Source organism: Rhinatrema bivittatum, chromosome 1 (assembly GCF_901001135.1).
Source record: "Rhinatrema bivittatum chromosome 1, aRhiBiv1.1, whole genome shotgun sequence".
Lineage (NCBI taxonomy): Eukaryota > Metazoa > Chordata > Amphibia > Gymnophiona > Rhinatrematidae > Rhinatrema > Rhinatrema bivittatum.
The window spans coordinates 578,638,225-578,662,423 of NC_042615.1; the positions used below are offsets into that span (position 1 = coordinate 578,638,225).

General features: G+C 44.0%; 1 long non-coding RNA gene across 1 annotated transcript in view; it reads left to right on the plus strand.

Moving 5' to 3' along the window:
- The window catches only part of LOC115100022, a 73,514-nt gene extending 49,746 nt beyond the window's left edge, over positions 1–23,768 (plus strand). Inside the window, exons 4-5 of the long non-coding RNA XR_003858947.1 lie at positions 16,054–16,240; positions 21,211–23,768. This is a non-coding gene — a long non-coding RNA (uncharacterized LOC115100022). The remainder of the gene's footprint in view (positions 1–16,053; positions 16,241–21,210) is intronic.
- The last annotated feature ends 431 nt before the right edge of the window (positions 23,769–24,199 follow it).

The window sequence follows — 24,199 nt, forward strand, 5'->3', positions numbered from 1 at the left end:
ATGTGAGTTGCCGTCAGAATAACTGGAATGAACTGTTACCATGGGCTGAATTCGCCATTAATTCTCATCCAGAATCATCAACTGGATCAACACCTTTGGATGTGGTATATGGATGTTCACCATCATCACAACTTCCACTGAAGCTCTCAGTGACATCCCCAGCAGCTCAATCCACTGATGATGATATCCATCAATTATGAACTCAGACAAAAAAAATGCTACTCAAAGCGAGTGATCGAGCCGAAAGGTTTTATGATGCTCACCATTGGAAGCGCCTGTCTTTCAACCTGGTGACAAAGTCCTGCTATCCACTAAGCACCTTAGACTGAAGTTACCCTCCACTCGATTTGCTCCTCGCTACGTTGGACGATTTCCAATCCTCTGACATCTTGGCAACATACTTACAGTCTGAAGCTACCACCTGGATTAAACATCCACAACGCTTTCCATGTTTCACTGTTGAAACCACTCATTCTCAGTGAGATTTCTTCCAATTCTCAGGAACCATCTCCCATCAATGCAGAAGATGACCTAGAATACAAGGTCGAAGCCGTCCTTGATGTCTGAAGACGAGGCAAGACTTGGGAATACCTTCTTTCATGGGAAGGTTTTGACCCCGAAGAAAATTCTTGGGAGCCTCTGGCTAATATCCTTGACAAAGAGATGCTCCATCAGTTTCATCTCTTGTATTCTTGGAAACCAAAACCTGGTACCTGCAGAGGAGACCATCGCTTCCTGATGGCTTTACTCCACCTACCTTTCCTTGTTTGCGGCTCCTCTTGCTCTTCAAGGGTGCCTGGCTGCCACGGCGTCCACCTGCCGTCCTCTCCGGCATCCCCGGACCGGCTTGGGCGCTGCCTCCCACCATGTTCTACAGGTATCTTAGGGCATGCACGCTGTGCGGCCCTCATTCTTATTTCCTCATTCAGGGGCTTCCCCCTGTGATGACATCACGCTGTCCAGATATTTAAGCCCACAGTTTATTGCTAGTCGTTGAGTTAGCAAGGGGAATCTTACGGATGGGATTCGCTCTCCGTACCCAGCTACTCTGCCTTTCCAATTTTCATTGGATTCTTTCTACTAACGGGGTACCCTCGCCTTGGGGGCCTCTTTTGCTTCTTTCAGGTCACTATCAGGTAACCGGTACTCGCTCCTTGAGGACCCATGTTCCCTGACCCGCTGCCTGCACCTATCTCTTCTTCTACTTGGAAGAATTCGCTAAGATACCATCAGTGAGTACTACTATCTTCTCCTCCTCAGAGCTGTCTCCCTGGAACCAGGTACTCGCTCCTTGAGGTCCTGCCTCCATTCCAGCACCAGTGCCATCTCCTACGTGGAACCGCTGTGTGAATACTTTGCCAACAAGTCTCTCTGCTCCCAGGGATCTGGTACTTGCTCCTCCACTACAGCACTGCTACCAGAGGAACCGCTGTTCTAGCGCCCTGGGGAATACTAGTCCAGCCGGGCTACATCTTCTACTCACTACTGCCACCTCTGGTGGCTTTCCAAACTGTCTAAATAAAGAAATATCTGTTTTTGTGTGTCCAGAGCTGAGCCTGACCTGTGGCCCCTCATGGGACTCCCCCCCCCCCTGTGGGCGTGGTCAGCTATCACAGTGTCCAAGGGTCCACCCAAACCTCACTAATTATAACACTTATAGATAGTCTTGCAACAGTTTATATACATATCAACTGTTATGTTTTTCATAATTAAATTTGGCATATCAAGTTGTTTTTTTTATCAGTTTCCTTGCAAATAATTCATTCCTGTAAAAATAATTTCACTCTTCAAGAAACTTGGGCATTATTAGAGGTTGAAGAAAAAACTATTTTACCTTTAATAATTTATTTGCAAACAATTTTATAAGCACTCAGTAGGAGAAAATGAGTACTCTTACAAATTTCTATAAATGTTTTAATAAATTAAATTTACAATTTGACAATGAATTATGCATATTAAATGTTTGAAAATTTCAGGAGGTTTTTGCTGAACTAATTTTGAAATTGAAAAGTAGGAATACATATTTTCTTTTAGGAACACTCTATAAAAAACACATTCTTGTCATAAACTTGTTGAGATTTATCAGGGCTGACTACCTACTTCTTTGTTAGAATAATTCTACTTGCTTATTATCTGAAATTCATTTTTAATATATATTTTAAATAAATACAACTGTTCTATTTTCTAAATTGTGCTCATCATTTTTACAATGAGTCATGCATGATTGCATGAATGCATGCTGTGATGTGTCATATAGACTATGCATTAGGATAGAGATTTAAAAACATTTTATTTCCCAAAGCTGTTCTTACAGAAAGAAATAAAACTCTACAATGAAATGCATTTAATTAAAAATTCAATCCACAGCAGAGTATATAAAGGTAAGTAGCAGTGGAAATGTCCTCTAGTGCTACTACGTGCCTTTTATATTTTCTTTCTGTGTGTTTAAGTACACTTGTGTCTCTCTATGCAAGTTATTTATCTGTCCAATAGTACAGCGTACATGAGGATGCATAATTGTTGGATCTTATTATTCCAGAAGTAACAGTATATACATTTACCTAAGGGCACAATTTTGTCTTCCTTAAGCATAGGCATTTACCCCAGTGGATGACACCATTTTGCCGTTCAGTTGCCATACAATGTGCCATATGTTATCATGGCACCACCCATTGGGGTAAATGTGCCAGAGTTAATTAACTCCAGTACAACCCCAGCGCATGGCATCAGAAGAAAGAAGAGGATGATGTGGGAAGATCAGAAGGCCTGGGCTCCAGACCTGAACCTGACCCTAGGCTGAGGCCCAGGCATTGGGAACCAGACTCCAGGCCAGGCCCAAAGGTCGGAACCCAGTCTCTGGGCTGGATTGCAGCATCAGGCCTGGACTCAGGCATTGGGACCTGGCCTCCAGGTCAGATCATGACATTGATCCTGTGTCTGGACTCAGGCCTAGGCTGAGGCCCAGCCATCTAGACCCAGCCTCTGGTTCAGATTGTGGTATTGGGTCTGGGTCCAGGCTCCTGCCCAGACTGTCCATGAATTGGGACCTGACCTCCAGTTCAGGTCGTAGTGTCAGGCCTGTGTCTGTGCTGAGGCCCCAACATTGAGACCCGGCCTTTGGGCCAGTTCCCAGCATTGGGCCTGGGTCTGGTCAAGGCGTCAGCCTTGAGTAAGCAGTGGTCACGGCAACCTACCACTCTCTCAGCTTACGCAAGGTTGAGGCTTCAGTCTGGGCCTAGCTCTTGCCAGTGGATCCCCACCAGACCAGGTAAGTGGGGGCCAAAGGGATCCTGTCCCTGGCATTTTTCTGTGTGGCCTCATTTTGTATTTTTGTCTGTTTTTGTGGGGTTTTTTATTGTTTAATTTGTTTTTTCTCACAAATGAAATGAATCAAACAATCCATGAACCGAAATTAATGGGAATAAAACTCCCAAAATGAGCCGATAACAAAAATGAATTTTTCCCCCTAGACATCCCTACCAGCCATGCCCACTATGGTGTGAGCTATGTTTACTTCCTATAAGTCTTTGGGTCTCTGTCATTTTTCCAAGAAAGGCTGTCCTGATGCCGCATGGCTGTACCCAGCTCAAGCCACACAGCTTTCTGAGGACCTCTTCTGCTGTACAAAACTGCCTGCCTCTGTTTAAAATGATTCTGCCCTGGCTACAAGGACAACATAATAATATAGTAACATGACAGAAAAAGATCAACTAGCCCATGCAGTCTGCCCAGTTTTTCCTGTCCAAACTATTAAGGATATTGTGAGTGAGTTTTTTTGTTTATGTAGAAACAAAGGTGTTGTGCTCAGATGCAGGGCCAACCTTAGGCAGAGGTAAATTGGTACAACCGTCCAGTGCCCTGCACCCCCATGCTAGCTCTGCCTCCTGCATCTGGCTGCAGGCACCAGACAGCATGATCTTACCTCTTTCCCATATGCCCTTCTTTCAGCAGGAGCACTAAGAGACCAGTGCACTTACCTGCCACTATTATGGTATGCAAGAAGCCCCATTGGTTTTGGAAGTATGTGGGAGGAGGGGTTGAGAGAGAGGGAGGCATCACTGATGATTTATCTCTCTCCCTCTCCCCATTCCTCACTGGTGCTTTTCTCTCTTTCTCCTCTTCCTCCCCAACTGGTGTTTTTCTCAGATTCAGGAAAATGTATAATTACAACAAAATATGTACATGTGTTGCTACTCTGCTCCCTAATTTAGTCCCTGCCTTCTGATATTTCCCAGGCCTAATACAGAGGGGAAAAAAATTGTGCCAGGGCAAAGTAGCATCAGAAAAAAAGCCTAGCTGCCAGTAATAACGCATGACCATTTCTAAAATATTTCTTCATATCCAGAACAGCTTTATCCTCATTCTTATTTGTATTCTACTATCTCAAGCAGGTGATCATATATGATCTCCCACTTAATTCGACTCCAACACCCCTCCCTTCCCATGTCTACCTATATGTTTTCTAAGAATCTAAATAGCTATTAATATTAGAGTGGATGTAACCCAAACATCTAGCCTCCTAGGTCCCTGGTCAGACCAACCTGATTTTGTGAGCACCTGTATATTCACTAGATCTTCTAGTTATTACTGTACTTGCAGGCTGCCAGACAGACTAACTGCTAGTTTAATTACTTCATCACAGTCTATATCTAATAATACTAGTGATGTTGTTGCCCAAACATCTGGCTTCCTAAGTCTCTTGGGTAGATTGCCAGACAGCCCTCTCCTCCCCCCCCCCCCCCTTATATGAGGAATCAAAATGCTCTGCAGAATCATTATGGATAGAAATTCCAGGTGTGATGGGTAATAGTATTGCAATGGGAGTATACTGCTGTCCCCCTGGCCAAGATGAAGAAACAGACTGAAATGCTAGCAGAAAAGCAAATAAAATTGGCAGCACAATAATAATGATGGGAGATTTCATTTATCCCTGTACTGATTGGATTAATATCTCGTCAGAACCCACTAAAGAGTTAAATTTTCTAGATGTCATAAATGACTGCTTCTTCATGGAGTAACTGGTTCTAGAACTGACAAGAAGGGGGGAATTACCTTAGATCTAGTTCTCAGTGAAATGCAGCACCTGGTGCAAGGGGTTACCGTGGTATGGCTGCTTAACAATAGTAATCACAATGACATCAAATGTAATATAATCACTGGAAGAACATTAAAATGATAGCAAAACCATATAACTTTACAAAAGGAGACTATGATAGAATGAGGAAATTAGAAAAAAAAATGAGCAGGTGCTAAAGTTTAAAGTTTGCATGAAGTGTAGACATTGTTTAAAAATACCTTTAGAAGCCCAAATATATTCCATGCATTAAAAAAGATCAAAGGAAGATGCAACCACTACTATCATGGTTTAACGATGAGGTAAAGAATGCAGTTAAAGACAAAAGAGCTTCTTTCAAAAAAATGGAAAGCAGACCTAAATAAGAAAAATAGATAAGAACTTGAATGATGATAAGTTAGAGGTAGAACAGTAGTAAAACAGGCCAAGTACATTTGAAACAAAAAGTCTGGGGGAGTCACTTGGGCCATTAGATAAACAAGGGGTAAAAAGGGTGCTCAAGGAGGATAAGGAAACAGCAGAAAAAATGTAATGCTTTTTGGGCCACACCCGAAATGTTGATGGTGATTATTCTGAGCTACTAAACAATTTTATTGGAATATAGAAGATATAATTGATCTAAGTGGCAAACTATATAGTGAAAAATCACAAGAACTAGATGGTATTCACTCCAGAGTTTTAAAATAAACGTGAACATGAAATTACAAACTTTTACTAGTAATCTGTTACCTATCATTTAAAATAGCCTTCGTTTCAGAAGACTGGAGGGTGTCCAATCTAATGCCAATTTTTAAAAAGGGTTGGGAAATTATATACCTGTGAACATAAAGTCAATACCTAGCAAAATGGTAGAAATTATTCTTAAAAACACAAATTCTGGACATATACAGGCCAATGCAATATTGGTGCACATAAAATGTGCACTCATGATTGAGCACCTGCTCTCCTGACTCATGCCGATCCACCTCTTCCGGATGCCTGATTTAATATTTAAATGGGCTGCTGCGGTAAAAAGGAGACAATGGAGGAAACTGTGCGTCCCTAACGTCTCCTCGGTATTGGGTGCCCAGGAGAGGTGGCTGACAGTGCAGATTAGGAAATTTTATGAGCGTCCATTTTCCTAACCTGTGCACAGCCAAAGGTTATGAAAATGGATGCTCGTTAATTGAGCATCTGTTTTCCTAACCAGACCGCTGGTGACATTTTTTTTTCTCTTTCTCATTTTTCAGTTCCTCTGACTTAATATTGCCATGATATTAAGTTGGAGGAACTACAGAAAAGCAGTATTTTCTATGTTTCTGTTTTTAGCGGCTCCTCAAGAATTAACGCAAGCTCTGGGGCCAAGACTTGGAGACATGGACCCAACACCTTGAACTCAAATGCGGCCGGTACCTAGGTCCAAAGTCGGGCCTGGCCTGCTTTTCTGTTAATTTTAGGGGCTCTTTAAGAATTAACGCCTGCTCTGGAGCCAAGGCTTGGAGACATTGACCCAATACCTTGAACTCAAATGTGGCCAGGGCCTAGACCCAAAGTCAGGCCTGGCCTGGAGGCTGGGTCATGCAACCGGGGTCTCAACCCAGACCCAGATCTGACCCCTGGGTCTAGGCCTAGGCCAGTGCCCAAACCCAGGCTCAATGCAATGACCTGGCCTGGAGCTCAGGTCTTGGAGACCCCCCCCCCCCCCTTCATCATCTTCTTTCTTTGTCTCTTCCTTGCCAACTGAAATCATCAGCTGGGGAGGCTGTGCCAAAGTTAACTTTGGCACAACTTCATCAGTGGAAGGTACCAATTGGCAAAAAAGAGCCAAATAAAGAAGACAAAGAGGAGCTCCATGTCGGGCCCCCATATCAGGCCTGAGTCCGGACCTTGACTTAGGATCTGGGCTGAGGACTCCAGCATCAGTAGCCAGCATCTGGGTATTAGGCCTAGGTCAGGACCCCTCAAATAGGTTGAGGCCCAGGCATTGAGGATGGGTCTGGGTTCAGACCAAGGCCCCAGAGTGGACTGGATTAGACCTCGATGTCAGATTTGGTATTATATGGGAGGAATATTGAGTAATTTCGCAGGCCTGGGCCTTTGCATGGGTCTCATCTTAGGCCCCAGCATCAGGCTAGGGCTGTGGCCAAGATTCCAGGGTCACACTCAGGTATAGGCCACGCCCCCTTCTTTGGGTTACTGACTATGCCTTGGCAAGGCCAGGGCTTTTGATCTTGGCCTAGGCTGAGGTACCTGGTGTCATTCTCATGCGTAGACGAGAACCTACTGCTTTGGGTCATGGCCTACTCCCTAGGAGAGGCCCCAACTTTGTGCCTAGGCTTGGGACTGACTGGTGACTTTTGTTATTAAAAGTAGGTGTTCAAAATAAAACTAGATTCCAACAAAATTTCATTCACTCGTTCTGTTTTGAAAATAGTCTGAAATGAAATATGAAATGAGATGAGATTTTCTATTTTGTTTCTCCTGAATGTCCATCCTTAGACTATTATATATACACACACACACATATATATATGTTTATATATAGATAAATAGATATTAATACATTTTCATTGGACTCAATTAATGTGTTGACTAGCTTTTGAGAGCTATTACCTTTCTGTGTCCATGGACCCCAGTTGCCTTCCCTGACTCACCAGCGTCCTTGTCCCTCCACCCGGCAGAATGCCCCCATTACATGCACATAAATGTGTCCACAGCAGGGACCCAATGACATGTGCCTACGGTGAACAAGTGTCCAAGTGGGTGCTTTTTGTATATCCCTAGGCGTGAAACCACTGCAGCTGCTGTTAGATGGCTTCATACTTCTCTGTCTATTTAAACCTGCTTGACCCCCATGTTCCTTGCCTCTGCAACAGGTCTCCTGAGTGATCTGCTCCTCACTGCATTTTGCTTTTCCTTGCTTTTTCTGCCTGTATTCTCTGTGCTCATGGTCCTGTTATCTGGTCTGTCTATCTTGCCAGCTCCTTGCCTTCTCCGTTGTGCCTTGTCTCACTCTGTCTCACTCTGTCTCCCTTGGCTTGACTTCCTGGTTTGACCTCAGTTTGTTCACTGATTTCTCAGTTTGCCCCCCTAGAAATGACCCTTACTTTGGACCTGACCCACGCTTGTCTGCTTCCTGCCTCGACCTTCATTCATCTACTGGATTTCACTGTCTGCTGCCTGCCCCAACCTTGGTTCATCTACTGGATTTCACTGTCTTCTGCCTGCTCCAGACTTCTCTCATGGACTTTCTCTCTTGCCACTACCCCGTGGACCCTCCTAAGACCTGCCAGCTGACCAAAATAAGGGCTGAACCTGCGGGAATGACGGTTAGTATAGGTAAAGCTCTAGCCGGTCCCAGCTGGTGTACATCAGCCAGCGACTGGTGTGGGCTCAATGGGCTTACCCGTCCAGCTGTGTCAACTGTACCACCGCACAAGGGTTAACAACTCTAACAATACTCTCCTCTTCACGTCAAAAGTGCAAAAGATGACAATTTCAGAAAATATAAAGATGAGAGGGTTTGATAAAATTATACTGCTTGTCAACCTTTGTCACTTTGCCACCCTTTCTTCTACTTGACTCTGTGATTGGAATATCTTTTATGATTCATTCATGGCAGCCACGCTACTTTATATTTCCTGGTAATGTCATCTTTTGCACATTTGAATTCTGATTAGAAGAAGTGAGTATTAGTTTTCCAAAGCTAGTCAAAAAATATATAAAGCGATAGTTTTTTATTTTACTTAATACATTTTTTGTTAACCTTTATTTCTGCACATATTAAAAAGGGCATAGAGGTCTATACAGAATATGAAGCAAAGAATGCACACTTAAATCTCAAATATTTATTGCTTTGATTTTAACCATAGTCCAGGAATTCATTGCAATGGATTTCCATTGGACTGAAGTCACAGTTGTTGCAATCACGGTAGGAGGAAGCTCTAGGGGGCACTCCCCATTGCGGGACGCTGGAGGTGAGTGTACCCTTGGACCATGACGTGACCAGAGAGGAGCTCCAGATAGCGCCACGGCAGGCGAGGAGTGCCCAAGCATGGGCAAACAGGCTGGAGATGCAGGGCCCTAGCCGCTGCCGAACCTTAGTGCATGGAAGAGACGCACAACGCAATGTGGTCTCTGGAGTAGCCCTCCATCCACTCGACAGCCCTTTTGGACCTAGCATACAGGAAACAGCACATGCAAAAGGATGGACAGTGGCTGAGGGCTGGGATAACGAGGACTCAGACGAGGTTGCAGACGAAGACTCAGACAAGGTTGCAGACGAAGACTCAGACAAGGTTGTAGGATGTGAAAAGTGAAGCATGGAGAAGGCTACGGAAGAAGTACTGCCATGCCACACGCCCTACACATCCAGTGAAGGCAGGTCACGGACCATGTACCGACAAGGCAGACTTCCAACTCGGACATCGACTCAGGAAACTAGAGTTCAAGATGGCAGAGAACATTCAATCAGCGTTGTCTCACCACGCGCCCTACACAGCCACTCAGGCTTGTTGCGGACCACGCTGTTGGTAAGGCAGACTCCAGGTGAAGCAAATCCAAACATGGCAAAGATTCTGAAGAGGCCTGCACCGAGCTGAGCTCTACCCGGCCAATGAAGGCAGGCACGGCCACGCAGGAACAGAGCGGGTTCAGGCAGGATCTCAGGCATGGAGCAAGGCAGGAGCAAGGAACTCCAAAGATCTGGTCAGGATCAGGATTCAGGCAGGACCACAGGATCCAAGGCTCGGAGAGCAGAACTCGTAGCAGCGGCTTGGAGACAGACAAGAACCGAGGCTGGAACCTGAGGCTTGAAGGTGCAGATGAAGGACACGGATGCTTGCGCTGCCGAAGGAAGAGGTATCTGGATGTGAAGACAACAGGAAACATCTGGACACTGGAACCAACAAGACGGGATGAAAACTCAGGACATGACGAGAGACCAAGATGGAGACATGGGATCCCACATGGAACAGAGTGCCTTGAGAAGAAGAAGACGAGGAGTCCCAAGGAGGACTAACTCCTTACAAAGGCAATGAGAGAATGAAGCCAGGCCCTTTTTCTAGGGCTGAAGAGAAGCCTCCCTAGATGACATCAGAGGTGCACCACAGCCTGGCTGTACGTTTAAGAGAGGAGAGGAGGCGCGGCTTTGCCCCTTAGGAAGAAGGGGCAGGATCTTGGAGAGCGGCGTCCCTGCTGCTGAAGACTGCAGGAGGGGCAGAAGGCTGCAGGGAAGGCTCCGGGATGGATGGCGGCTTCTCTGGGGGACCCTCCTGACCCCCACAAGACTTGCCAAAAGTCCCTGGTGGTCCAGCGGTGGTCCGAGAGCGACCGCCTGCACTCGGGCCGTCGGCTGCCAGTATTCAAAATGGCGTGGATAGCCTATGCCCTTACAATGTCACAGGGACTACCGGTGCCATTGGTCGGCCCCTGTGACATAGTGAGGACAAAGGCTATCAGTGCCATTTTGAATACTGGCAGCTGACGGCAGGAGGTCGCTCCCGGACCCCCGCTGGACCACCAGCGACTTTTGGCAAGTCTTGGGGGGGGGGTCAGGAGGGTCTCCCAGAGAAGCCGCCAGAGGCCTCTGATACAGCGGCCATTGCCGCTATGTTGGAGGATCGTGTGCCGGCAGGCTGCCAGCACACACAACTTGCGCCTGCCTCCGTGTAAGACAAAGATCAGGGGGAGGGGGGATAGAGTAGGGCAAGGGGGGGGAAGGTTAGGGAAAGGGTGGGATGGTCAGGCTAGGGGGGGTGGGAACAGGGGAAGGCAGCGCCGCTCGCTGCGTGTAAGGTGCACAATTGTGCACCCCCTTGTGCGCGCCGCCCCCTGATTTTATAACATGTGCGCGCCTGCGCAAATCAGGCATTCATGTGTGCACGCCGGGTAACACGCGCACATGTACACCCGCGCGCACCTTTTAAAATCTACCCCAATACTTAATGTGCATTCTCACCATGGAGAAATTCAGAGGCATTATGACACCCTCTGTTTTATTCTATGTTCCTTTCCTATGAATTCTTAACATTCTATTTTCTTTCTTGGCCACAGCCACACACTGAGCAGAGGATTTCAACATATTATCCATGATGTAACTAGATCGTTTTCTTGGGTGGTGACTCCGAATGTAGAATCTTATGGGTGCACCCTATTTAGCAACTGGGTGCACATAGCTGCCCACAATGAGTATGAGCCGTGCAAGTGGGGGAATTTTACAACTGGCACATGACCACGCCCTAACCAGTGTCCACCAGTTTGACCAGTATAGAGCTAGGTTTTCCAAACCCCTTGGATTAATAGCCTGTACTCCACCCAGTTACCCCAGACTCTTTAAAACCCTTAGGGATGGCTGCTTTTTTTCTTTTAACTTACACCTCTTCTATAGCAAAAGTAGTTACTGTATGTGGCACTGGATTTGGGCATATGCTCAGACACGTAGGTATTTGCATGCACATCTCTTGGCCCTGCCCTAGAATGTCCATGCCCCACTCAAACCACACCCATACCATGCCCCTTTTTGAATCTGAGTGAGATATTCATGCATTGGAGATCCACATGCTGTAAGTGGCTTTTAAAATCTGCTGAGCACATGCCTGTGCTTCTTGAGTACACATCTTTTGATTTTGGTGCACGCCGGGCACTTAAAATTCACTTCAATTGCCATTTGGATACCCAGTTTCGCAAGATCCTCTTGCAATTTCTCAGAATCCTCTTGTGATTTAACAACTTTGAATAATTTTGTATCATCAGCCAATCTAATCTCTTCACTCATTGTTCCTCTCTCTAGGTCATTTATAAATTTGTAAAAAAAAAACAGTGATATCAGTACAGATTTCTGGGGAACTCCATTATTCATTTTTCTCCTTTGAGAAAATTGACCATTTAACCCTATTCTGTTTTTTATCTTTTAACCAGTTCTCAATTCACAATAGACCGTTACCTCTTATCCCATGACTTTTTACTTTTTTAAAGAATCTCTCATGATTTACTTTGTCAACTGCTTTCTGAAAATCCAGATACACTATATCAATTGGCTCACCTTTATCCACATATTTATTCATTCCTTCAAAAAAATGAAGAGGATTGGTGAGGCAAGATATCTCTTGAATCTGTGTTGTTTTTTCTCATTAAACCAGTGGTTCCCAACCCTGTCCTGTCCCCCCCCCCCCCCCCCCAGCCAGTCAGGTTTTCAGGATATCCACAATGAATATGCAAGAGATAAAATGTGCATGACCTGCCTCTATAACATGCAACCCAGGACAGGGTTGGGAATCTCTTCATTAAACCATGACTATGTAAATGTACAGCAATTTTGTTCTTTATATTAGTTTCAACCATTTTTCCCAGCACTGATGTCAGGCTCACCAATCTGTGGTTTCTTGGATCACCCCTGGACATTTTTGTTAAAGACTGAGGTTACATTGACCACCTTCCAATCTTCAAGTTCCTTAACTGATTTTAATGGGAGCAACTATTTTCAACAATGTGAAATCTCCTCAATATAGCATAAAACATCCACACAGAATCCGATGTAGGTCCTCGTGAACCTAACTGTGTAACAGTAGACCAATATTTCAGACACATAAAACTGAGATCAGCAAGCAGCTTTAGTCAGCAAGCCTGGGGATTTCAGCACCAGTGAACCATAACTCCAAGGGCATTCTGAAAAGGTAGGGCGAACTGATAACACACTGATCGGTTAAGATACTCTGCAGAAAGGAATGTTTCAGTGATCAGGGAATTCCAAAGGAGACAGGAGAGGAATCATTGGCCGGACATCTTTAATTATTGTGGCAACTGGATTGGGGGTGTGGTCATAAGCCATGTGGGAGAGGACCTCTCTAATGGCTGGGACGTAAAGGTGGTAGAAAGTTTATTAGATGGGATATGGGGGGGGGGGGGGGGAGTGGAATCAGAGCTGGGATCTGTTACATAAGCATAACCATCTAGATTTAAGCCGCTACCCTTGCACAAGGATAACTGACTAATGTAGATAATTAACACTGAAAATAAGTACTAACTAATTAAGAACTTTTCCCCAACATAATTCTTCCCACTGACTGCCCAGAATTTGAATGGTTAAATATAGTCATCTAGCTATATTTTGCTGCTCAGAGTTTGTACATTTTTAAACCCATTGATCAGTTTCAAGGACCCTATGAGTCTCTGACTGTAGAAGAAATTGCATAATCATGTTGTTGCCACATAACTGACAACCCATCCTCATAATTATCTATAGAAAGCCCAATTATCTATAGAAAGCCCAATAGTATGTGCAGGGCGGCTTCAATAGTCATTTTGTCTCAGAGTGAAAAACTGAGCTGAATACTGACTGGCTGTCTCTAACCATCAATCATCATAGCCAGTAAGATGTTCTGTTAATAAAGCAAAGGCAGTCTTAAAAAGAGAAACAGGTCTCTTTCCAGACTCAAGATTAGTTTTGCTGCTACCTTCTAATTATTAAGTTATAGAGTTCCCTGCTCTCCCTGCTATCCTTGCTGTTGCTGCCCTGATTTCAAATGAGAAATATGTATTGTACTTTTGAAAATCATTTTTGCTGCTTTCTTTAATATTTATATTAATAAACGTTATTTTTGGTGGCATATTTAAACTTAAGTTCCATTTTTTTATTTATGTATAAATGCATTTGTATACAGTGTATTTCCCTCATTTTCCATTCATTAATGAGTCCCCCATCCCACGCAGTACTCTTGGTCAGCACAGGGAGCTCTCACTAGCTCAGGGGTCAGGAACCTTTTTGGCTGAGAGAGCCATAAATGCCACATATTTTAAAATGTAATTCCATGAGAGCCATACAATATGTTTAAAACTAAATACAAGTAAATGTGTGCATTTTATGTAAGATCACACTTTTAAAGTACAATAAGTCTCTGAAAATATTACACCAGGCCTTAAGACACCAATACATCTCCTATTAGGAAAATGGACCAAGTCAGGCTGCTATAGAGTCCTACACAGAAACTACACGCCAGCAGAAAACCTCACCTGAATCACGTGCTGTCCCTCACCTAACATAGAATAAAGAGACCAAAACGCATAACAAGAAGCATGCAGAAAAAACTGAATTGGAAACTGCAACAAGCCAGAGTCTCTGTATGCAGTGTAACAAAGGAAAAAAGAAACATCACCTATCCTTATAAAACAAATCAAGAAATATAAAATCATCAGCAGTAAAACTGTACTAACAAAAAGAACATATTTTGAAACAGCTGATGAGTGGAATATCCAATAATTAAAAACTCATATAAAACATTTCCAGATACCAATAAAATATTTCAAAATAGCAGACACAAAGACCCAGTAATGAAAAATAATAAGGATACAAAAATTTTTTGCTCTGCATACCTGGGAACGTTTGATATCCAGGTGTCCTGAGATTGTTCTGAATTAGCAGGAGGTGGGGTGGTTTGCTTGGAACTTTCTTCTCTCTCAGTCACATACCAGCGCTCTCTCTCACACTGGCTCTCAATGACACACCTATACACACATGCTCTCAGTACTCACATATACACATGTTTTTTCTCTCTCACTTATATAGGCTCTTAATTACACATTTACACACATGCTGTCTATCTTTTCACGCTTACACACACACACAGGCTTTCAATCACATAAATACATGCTGTCTTTTTCTCTCACACACAGACTCTCATTCACATGCTTACAAACATGTCCTCTCTTTCTCTCATTTACACACAGGCTCTCAATCACATACTCACATGCTCCATCACCTAAACCAGCTCTCAATCACACACAGACACACATGATCTCTCTCTCTCATTTAAACACAGGCTCTCAATCACATACTCACATGCTCCATCACCTAAACCAGCTCTCAATCACACACAGACACACATGATCTCTCTCTTACTTATACACACAGGCTCTTAATCATACATACACGATTTCTCTCACACACAAAGGATCTCAATCATACACACATACTCTTTCACACAAACAGGTTTTCAATCACAAACTTACACATACAGGTTCCCAATGGTAAACTTACATTCATGCTCTCTCTCACAGGCAGGCTCTCAGTCACAGACATACTCTCTTTCACATATACAGGCTCTCAATCATTCACATACATGCAATCTCACACACACACACACAGGGCCCCCCCCCCGCAGCCCGGAAGAGGAAGTGGAGAGTATCGGGTGCGCGTGCGGCAAGAAGAGGCCACGCTAGTGCGCTCGGCATCGGCCCGAAGAAAAGAAGACTGCAGCGCGGCTCGGAGGAAAATGAAGAGCTTCAACCGCGGCCGATGGGACTTTGCCTCCGCGAGGGCTGAAAATGAAGGAGGTTAGCGTTGGGAGGAGGCTGCTGCTGCCGCGAGTTCCCGGGGTGGGGGTGGGGGAGAGAGAGAGTGAATGAGCGAGCAAGCATGTGTGTTTGCTCGCTCATTCACTCTCTCTCTCCCCCACCCCGGGAACTCGTGGCAGCAGCAGCCTCCTCCCAACGCTAACCTCCTTCATTTTCAGCCCTCGCGGAGGCGGAGTCCCATCGGCCGCGGTTGAAGCTCTTCATTTTCCTCCGAGCCGCGCTGCAGTCTTCTTTTCTTCGGGCCAATGCCGAGCGCACTAGCGTGGCCTCTTCTTGCCGCACACGCACCCGATACTCTCCACTTCCTCTTCCGGGCCGCGGGGGGGGAGAGGGAAGAAGAGAGCACACCTGTGCCGCTGACTCCAGCTGTCCTGCCGCGTTCCGCCCGGGCTGACAGCATTTTAAGCCCGGGCGGAGGAGGACCGGGGAGCAGCTGGGTCAGCGGGGGACCGGAAAGTGTGGCGACACTTGTCCGCGAGCCAGATGCAGCCCTCAAAAGAGCCATATCTGGCTCGTGAGCCATGGGTTCCCGACCCCTGCACTAGCTCATAGAGCTAGAAGGATGTTTCTGTTCAGGCCATCCCCTCAGCACCCTTCCATCGGCTGAGGTTGCTGCTGCAGCATCACCAACAATCTTTTGTCTCTCCTAGGTTCATCAACTCAGCAGCATGCGCACAAACCCATAACCAGACAACCCCTTGCACGGACTCCTAGAAGCAAGGAGGAATGAGAGTGATGGCAGGTGCAGATCACAGAATTGGGCCAACAGTCTCATCGGTTTTGAACTCCTCTCCCTCAGTCTGAACAGATTCAGACTGCAATGTCTTGAGACATCTGGTCGGTCCACTCTACAGCATTTTATATAATGAATATTATTAGAAAATGTATGGTTTACTGCTTTTCTGTGATTTCTTTCAGTAGTGGTATTTTTTTCTGCTGGTGTGCTATTCTTTTTATTTATATAATTTCAGATTTATTTGATATATATACAGTAACATTTACTTACATAATTTCATTTACTAATTTGTGCTATTTATTGTGTTTATATTTCACGTGTGTCTTAATTTATCTGTAATAAATGTCCTCATGATTTAAATCGAGCCCCACCCTAGGTATCACATCTGGTTAACTCAAGATCACTCATCAGATCTGAAAGACTAAGGATTTAATTCCGTTCAGGTTCTAAAAGATGAAAAACTTCCACACACAAAAAATTTTCAAAGGTGGTTAAGACCGTTTACTCCATAGTCAAAAATGGAGGCAGTCCAGCTGACAAAATAAACTTGTCTGGAGTGGGCTGACCAACATGGCCACATATTGGGGCCGATGCAATATTAAATGCGGAAAGTGGGCGCTGACTTTTCAGTGCCCGGTTTCTTAATGCGTGCATGACAACCGCAAGGGGGGCGCCATGCAATAAACAAATTAGGGGGTCATGCTATCAAGGAGGCAATAGGGTCACGTGCGTGACCTTAGCACCTCCTTGCTAACGCAACCCCGTGGTTACCAGTGGTCTGCCGTTATGAACACCGACACCGATAAACTCAGCATCGGTTTTCATAATGTAGCCAGCCGGTTATGAAAACTGGCATGGAGGATATCGGCATCGGTTTTCAAAGCGGCCGGCAGAGGTTTTTTTTTAAATTTTATTTTAACTTTTAAAAAAGTACAGAAAAGCATTTTTTTCTGCTTTTCTGTACTTTTTTCAATGCGCTCAGCTATTAACGCCTGCTTCAGCCAGGCATTAATAGCTGAGTGATAAATGTGCATCTGAGATGTGCCCCTAAATGTGCATCTGAGATGCACATTTAGGGGCAGATTTTCAAAGGCTTCATGTGTAACATACGCATGTAACCTGAGAAAATCTGCACCTGTGCGCACCGAGCCTATTTTGCATAGGCTCTGCAGCGCGCGCAAGCCCCGGGATGCACGTATGTCCCAGGGCTTCAAAAAAGGGGCAGGAAGGGGGCGGGTCCGGGGGCATGATGGTGGTTCAGGGGCGGTCCCAGGGCAGGGCTGAATACCCCAGCACAGCAGCCTGTGCTGGGGGATGGCAAGTCGGCACGCGCAAATTACGCCTGCCTCGGGCAGGTATAACTTTTGAAATAAAGGTAGGGGGGACAATTTAGTTAGGGCTGGGGGGTGGGTTAGATAGGGGAAGGGAGGGGAAGGTGGGGGAGGGGTGACCGAAAAAATTTTCCTCCGAGTCCTCTCCGATTTCGGAGCGGCCTTGGAGGGAATGGGAAAAGCCATCGGGGCTCCCCTCGGGCTCGGCATGCGCAAGGTGCACATGTGTGCACCCCCTTGCACGCTCTGAGCCCAGATTTTATAACATGTGTGTGGCAGCGGGCACATGTTATAAAATCGGGCGTAGATTTTAAGATCTGGCCCTTAATTTTTTGCATTTGGTATGAATGAGTAATAGCCTTATTCACATGCATTTGCATGTGATGAGCGCTATCTCATTCACTCCACGTCGGACGCACGTTAAATAGGCGATAATCCCCCTATTGTATTAGGGGGTGGATTAGCGCCTATTTAACATGCATCTGACTGCGGCTATACAGTGCGCTCGGCTGAGTGCACTGCATTGCATTGGCCCCATTGAGAAGCTGAGCTGAAGTTCTCTGTTTCCTAGTTCCCTTTTTTTTCCCCTAAAATGCCACATACTAAGAGGAAAGCCAAACTGAGGGAGTCTGTCCAGGTTTCTCCCTCGATAGGCTCACTTCAGCCTCGGATTGAGGGCTGCTTTGCCCCGACATCTGCTACAACGTTGGTTATGGCCCTTGTGGATGCCAATGTGGAGCGAACACCGATGCCGTGGTCCGAAGAAACATCTCTGAGTCCCGGTGCACCTACCATGCCATCTCCTCCCTTCAGTAAGACATCTGTGGAAGTCAGCCGAAACCAGTAAGCCCCGCAGTAGATTGGGTGACTCCGGTGCCTGGGGGCTCTGCTACAGTGGCAGCTGCAGATCTCAGTTTTGAGGAGGGGTTAAATGGAGGTGTCTTTTCCATCCCTGTTCAGGGAACTGCATCTAATATTCCCTCGATGCAGACTTTATCATCGGTATTTGGAGGGGACTTGGCTGTTAACAATGTTCTCTCGAGCAAAAGTGACATGGATTCCAGGATTTGTCTGGCTCCAAAGGTAAATTTAATTAAACCCACAGTTATTACACTGGACGCTGTTTGGAATGCCTTAGTTTCTTTAGAAGCTTCTATTTCCTCTTTAACCAAAATTTCTTTGAACACCAACCAGTGTGTGCTAGCTACTGATAAACTGGTCTTTCAAGAGGGTAAAATTGAAGGGCCAGGTCTTAAAAAATACGCATGGGCATAGATTTGTTCGTGCAACCCAGCGCGAACAAATCTACGACCCCGGATTTTATAACATGTTATAAAATCCGGGGTCGGTGCATGCAAGGTGGTGCACACTTGTGCACCTTGCATGCGCCGAGCCCAAGGGGAGCCCTGAGGGCTTTCCCTGTTCCCTCCAAGGCCGCTCCGAAATCGGAGCGGCCTTGGAGGGAACTTTTTTTGCGATTCCCCCCCACCTTCCCCTCCCTTCCCCTATCTAGCCCAGCCCTCAGCACTACCTAAATCCCCCCTACCTTGTTTCGGCGCGTTACGCCTGCCTATGGCAGGCATAACGTGCGCACGCCGGCGAGCTGCCGGTGCGCCATCCCCCGGCACGGTGGCTGTTCCGGAGGCCTCGGCCCTGCCCCCAGAATGCCCACGGCCCCACCCCTGGAACACCCCTTTTTTGAAGCCCCAGGGCATAAGAATCCCAGGACTTTTGTGCGCCACTGAGCCTATGCAAGATAGGCTCGGCGCGTGCAGGGGCAGCTTTTTTGGGGATTATGCATGTATGTTATGCGCATAACCCTTTGAAAATCTGCCCCGAAGTTTTCAAGTCATGTGTCTGCAGATGTTCAGACACAAAATGGCTTGTTTCACTCTAATTTAATTTACTCTAATAAATTAGAGAACATTGAGAATGCCATGAGAAGTTCGAATTTGAGAGTTCTTAATTTTCAGTTACTAAATTGATTTCACCACTGGAACTCTTCAAGAACTATATTTCACAAGTTATCAAGATTTGCAAGGAGGCAATGCCTGTTATCACTATAGGGTATTATCTGCCACAGCAGGTTATTGGTACTTGTGGAGACCAAGAACAAGATTCCTCTTTGAACTTAATGGATTTTCTTGAATCATCACAAAATGCCCTGATATCTAAAAGGGGAACTTTATTGGTTTCATTTGCCTTTCTGAATGATAGAAATACTGCTCTTAAATTTTTCTTTCGTAACAGGTCATTGCCATTCTGTGGTCAGAAGATAGGGATATTTCCTGATATAACTAGAATAAACCAAGATCGCAGGAGAAAATTTTCCATGCAATCTGAAGTTTTGTCAGGTGCATAGTTTACATTGAGATATGCATGGAAATGTTATGTGAAATATCTTAACGTTAATTATTTATATTTTGATTGTTCTTGGAGTCACATGTCCAAGAAGCTCCTTAAGATGGTATGGCAATTTGGAAATGATGATGTTTTGGTATGCTTCTTTATGTCCTTTTTCTCATTTCAGCATTTAATCACTCTTTATTTTTTGCTTGGTTTCCCCCTTTTTCCTATAAATATTTTGAAAAATGTGTGGAAACAATCATTTTTTATTTTCCTTATATTAATATGACACTAATTAATGTATTTGACATGGCACATTTCTCATTCCTTTTCTAATACAAGAATTCTTGTGTTTAATTTGAAAAATTCATAAATAAAAAATTTAAAAAAAAACCTTATCTGATGCAGCAGAAGATTCTCTTGCAACATTAAAGTCTTCTTTAATCTCTGCACATGCATTAGGAATCCCACATTATAGTCTCTCTTTTTCATTTATTGTCATGAGGATGAGAGTCGCTTCAGGAGTTTTGACTCAGAAACATAGTGGGAAGCAGCATCTGGTAGCCAATGTGTTCCAAAGGTTAAATTCAGTAACACTTGCAACTCCAGCATGCTTGCAGGCTGTGGTAGCAGCTGCATTATTAGTAGACAGAACAAAGTCATTTGTCCTGTTTAACCAACTTCATTTGCATGGGCCACATGCTGTTTATGCTCTCATGACACAGATGCAAACACAGATTTTTTCATTAGAAAGGATCATGAAATATGAACTTATACTACTATTTGGTAACATTTTTTTTTCATAGATCTAGTCCTCTGAACCCTGCTTCCTTGTTCTTGAACCCCGAGGATGGTGACCCACATGATTATTAGTTACAGTCATATAGATTACGCCTCATGTAGATTTAGAGAAGATTCTTTTGCAGGATACTGATCTGGAACATTTTGTACATAGCTCCTGCCTCCAACATCCAGGAATGGGAATATTAGTTGCAGCTTAGGCAGTATGTACTTTTTTTTATCAGACAGTAGAAACAGCAGTTATTCCTAGAGTTAGGACAGCACAGGTAGCAGAATTCTGTGCTCACCAGGGCTTGTGTATTGGCAAAAGAAAAAACTGTGAATATCTATATAGACTCTAGATATGCTTTTGGGGTGGTTTATGACTTTGGCAACAAATGGAAATCCAGTGGATTTCTAACATATGCAGGTATTCCAATTAAACTTGCAGAATGTGTTTAATGGATACTATTGTTCTCCCACCACAGGTATCAGTTATTAAATGTGCTGCTCACACTTCTGATGGCTCTGTGGAATCTCCAGGCAATGCATGACTGGATGCTGCTGCCATGATTACGGCCCTGACCCCTATTCATTTTATGCTTCCTTTGCAGGCAATTAAGACGTCTACTTCCTCTTCAGTGATACATGAAGAACACAAGCTAATAGAAATACAGAAAGAAGCATTTGAAGAACATGGGAACTGGAGATGCCAAGACTATGATCAACAGATTTCTGGACTTTTTATAGGCCCCAATGGGTGTGCAGAACTCCCCCAATCATTCCCTCCCATTTTAGCTAGAGCTTACATGTTAGGAATCATTCTTCTTTAAGCACAAACTTGCATGAGATAGAGGGGCATTGGCGGACCACCAAGCAAAATGTAAAATAAATTGTTTCTCAGATACGTACAAGATGTTATATTTTTGCTGTATATATTGTTGGTAGGGGGCTCTGTATAACATATGCACATTTATCTAGACCCTGGGACCATTTTTGGAAGTTATGAATGGGCTTTATTGAAATGCCAACTAGGATGATGACTTTGAAGTACATACTAACTATTATTTGAATGTTCATGGTGTGGTTAGAAGCATATCCAGTAGCAAAGGCAGATACAGGAACAGTAGCAAAGATGAAAAAATTGATATCTAGGTTTAGGGTTCTAGAGTATTTAGAATGTGTCAAAGGTGATCATTTTACTGGTGAGATTATTCAGAACGTAGGTAGAGCATTGGGAAATAGTCTACAATACCATTGTCCATATAGACCCCAAGTCTCAGTATTGATAGGTCATGCAAATGGTCACCTAAAGAATAAAATAGCTAAAAGTTTGGCTGAAACATCTTTATAATGACTGATGCTCTCCCAATTGCTCTAATGGCCTTAAGGAATACACCTAATAGAAAACACGACCTTACTCCTCATGAACTGCTGTTATGGTGTCCCATAGCAAATATGATCCATCCTCTAATCACATACTCATGTTTTTTTGTGCATGATGAAATGGTATCACATTGGGGGAACCAAGACACCTGCTCCTTAGCAGATGCATTTCCGTGCAGCTCCAACAGTTTCTCCCTTTTTTATCATTGCATATTGCCTAAAACTCTCTTGTTTGATGAAGAAACAAAAAGGAGCCAGAAAGAAGGGTAAACCTGTGGAAATGGCGGCTTCCCTTCATCAGACCATGTTGCCGGAACACACTCAAACCTTTGTACTGGCAGTCGAAACTGGCTTGGCTTGACTTGGGGATGCTAGCCTGTCAGCAGCAGAAGTTTCTCTTAGTCCCAACCGCCATTCCATCCCACATTTGCTGGCAAATATCTTCGCTTCTGTAGACACCTCTCTTGGGGATTTTGGACTTTTGGAGAGCTCTTTCTCACCTCCTGGATCTCCTCATTCTGCCAAGCCGAGGCAGACTAGGTGGCAGAGCTTGGTGAAGAAGATGCCAGAGCCTTCAGGAACGTTGGTTAGAGCAGATGGAGTGGTTTCTCACTTAACCACACTGGCTGAATTACCTGAAGAATGCTCTAAGGAACCTACAATGCCTTCTTTGGCTCCCTTCAGGTTTTCTTGACTCTGCTTCTCTGGTGACAGCTGCAGTAATAACTTTGGACAGTCTTTGGACTGTTATGATGTCCATCAACAAGTCCTTCCCATTTTTAGTTTCTTTAACAACAGACTTGCATAATAATTTTCAATCTCATGAACTTCATTTAAGTTCAGTGGAAAAGAAGGATTCTGAAGGAGAGACATCTCTAACTAAGATCCAAGATGTGCAGGTTAATATAATTAAAGATCTAATGTCTACCTCACATAGAATCAAACATATTGAGAATTCTCTCAGATCTTTGAATCTGAGAATACTTAATTTTCCTCAGAGTCCTTTGAAGTCATCCGCTGAGCTTTTTGTTTCTTATATGAAAGAAGTTCTGTCTATCCCAGAGAATGAACTACCTCCTGTTGAGAAGATCTTTTATTCTGCCTGTTTCTAAGAATCTGTGGATAATGTCTTGACAGATGTCCCTGCTAACTTGACTGATTTCCTGGAGAATTTTGAAGAGGAAAATGTTGTTGGTCGGGTTACTTTGTTGGTGACCTTTGTTTTCATGCAAGAGCAAAATATCATTTTTCATCTTTATTTTCGTAATAAAGATGTCTTGTTCAAAGGTCAAGAAAATCTGGATGTTTCCAGACTTATCCAGAGTAACACAGGTGCATAGAAAGAAGTATTTGACCATGAAACCTGAAGTTCTTTCTTTAGGAGCCACTTGTCTCATTTGTTTTCCTTGTACATGTATAGTAACATTAGATTCTGTATGATTTCTTTTCTTTGATCCTTTACAGATAAGAAAATTGTTAGATGCCAAATGTGGTATTGTGACTTCCCCTCCCTCTGCCAAAATGGAATTGTCTTGATTGAGTATTGATCTGCTTTGAAGCTTGTATGCTTAATGTTGGTAATTTACCATGTAGCTAGCCATTCCCCATGGCTTTTTCTGCTCCCTCTTTATATTGGGGTCTAATATTGGCATTATACTTCGGGGAATTTATTTTCTTTTTTTCAATTACCTCTTTATCATGTTTTGTATAATGCATGTATACTGCCTTCTTTTCCTTGCAAAACATATTTGATTTTATATTTGATTTAAAGTTATAAATAAATAGTTTTAAAAAATAAAGAGAAATGCTATCACATTTGCATTTTGTTTCACAGTTAAATAATTAAAGACTTACAGAAAGTTTCTCTCAACAGTATTTCAAGAAACTTCAGAGGATGATAACTGTATAGTAGCAGATGACTACATATTCTACTGAATTTTTAAAGGAAAGAACTGTTTAGCACCCTGGTGAAAAAGCCCACACCAGGTATTGTTGGTTGGACATGCTGCTTTGAAGTTACAAGTTCTAAATTCCTGGGTTCATATTAGCCACTGTAAGAAATTGCCTCTGTTTCAGAAAATGGCATGAGGGATTTATTGTTTGTGCTCTGTGTGAGGGGCCTTATTTTTTGGAATTATGTCTTGGCCATTATGGCTCCTTTAAGACACTCATACATTAACTTTACTCATTATACATCTATGAACTTGAGCATATCCT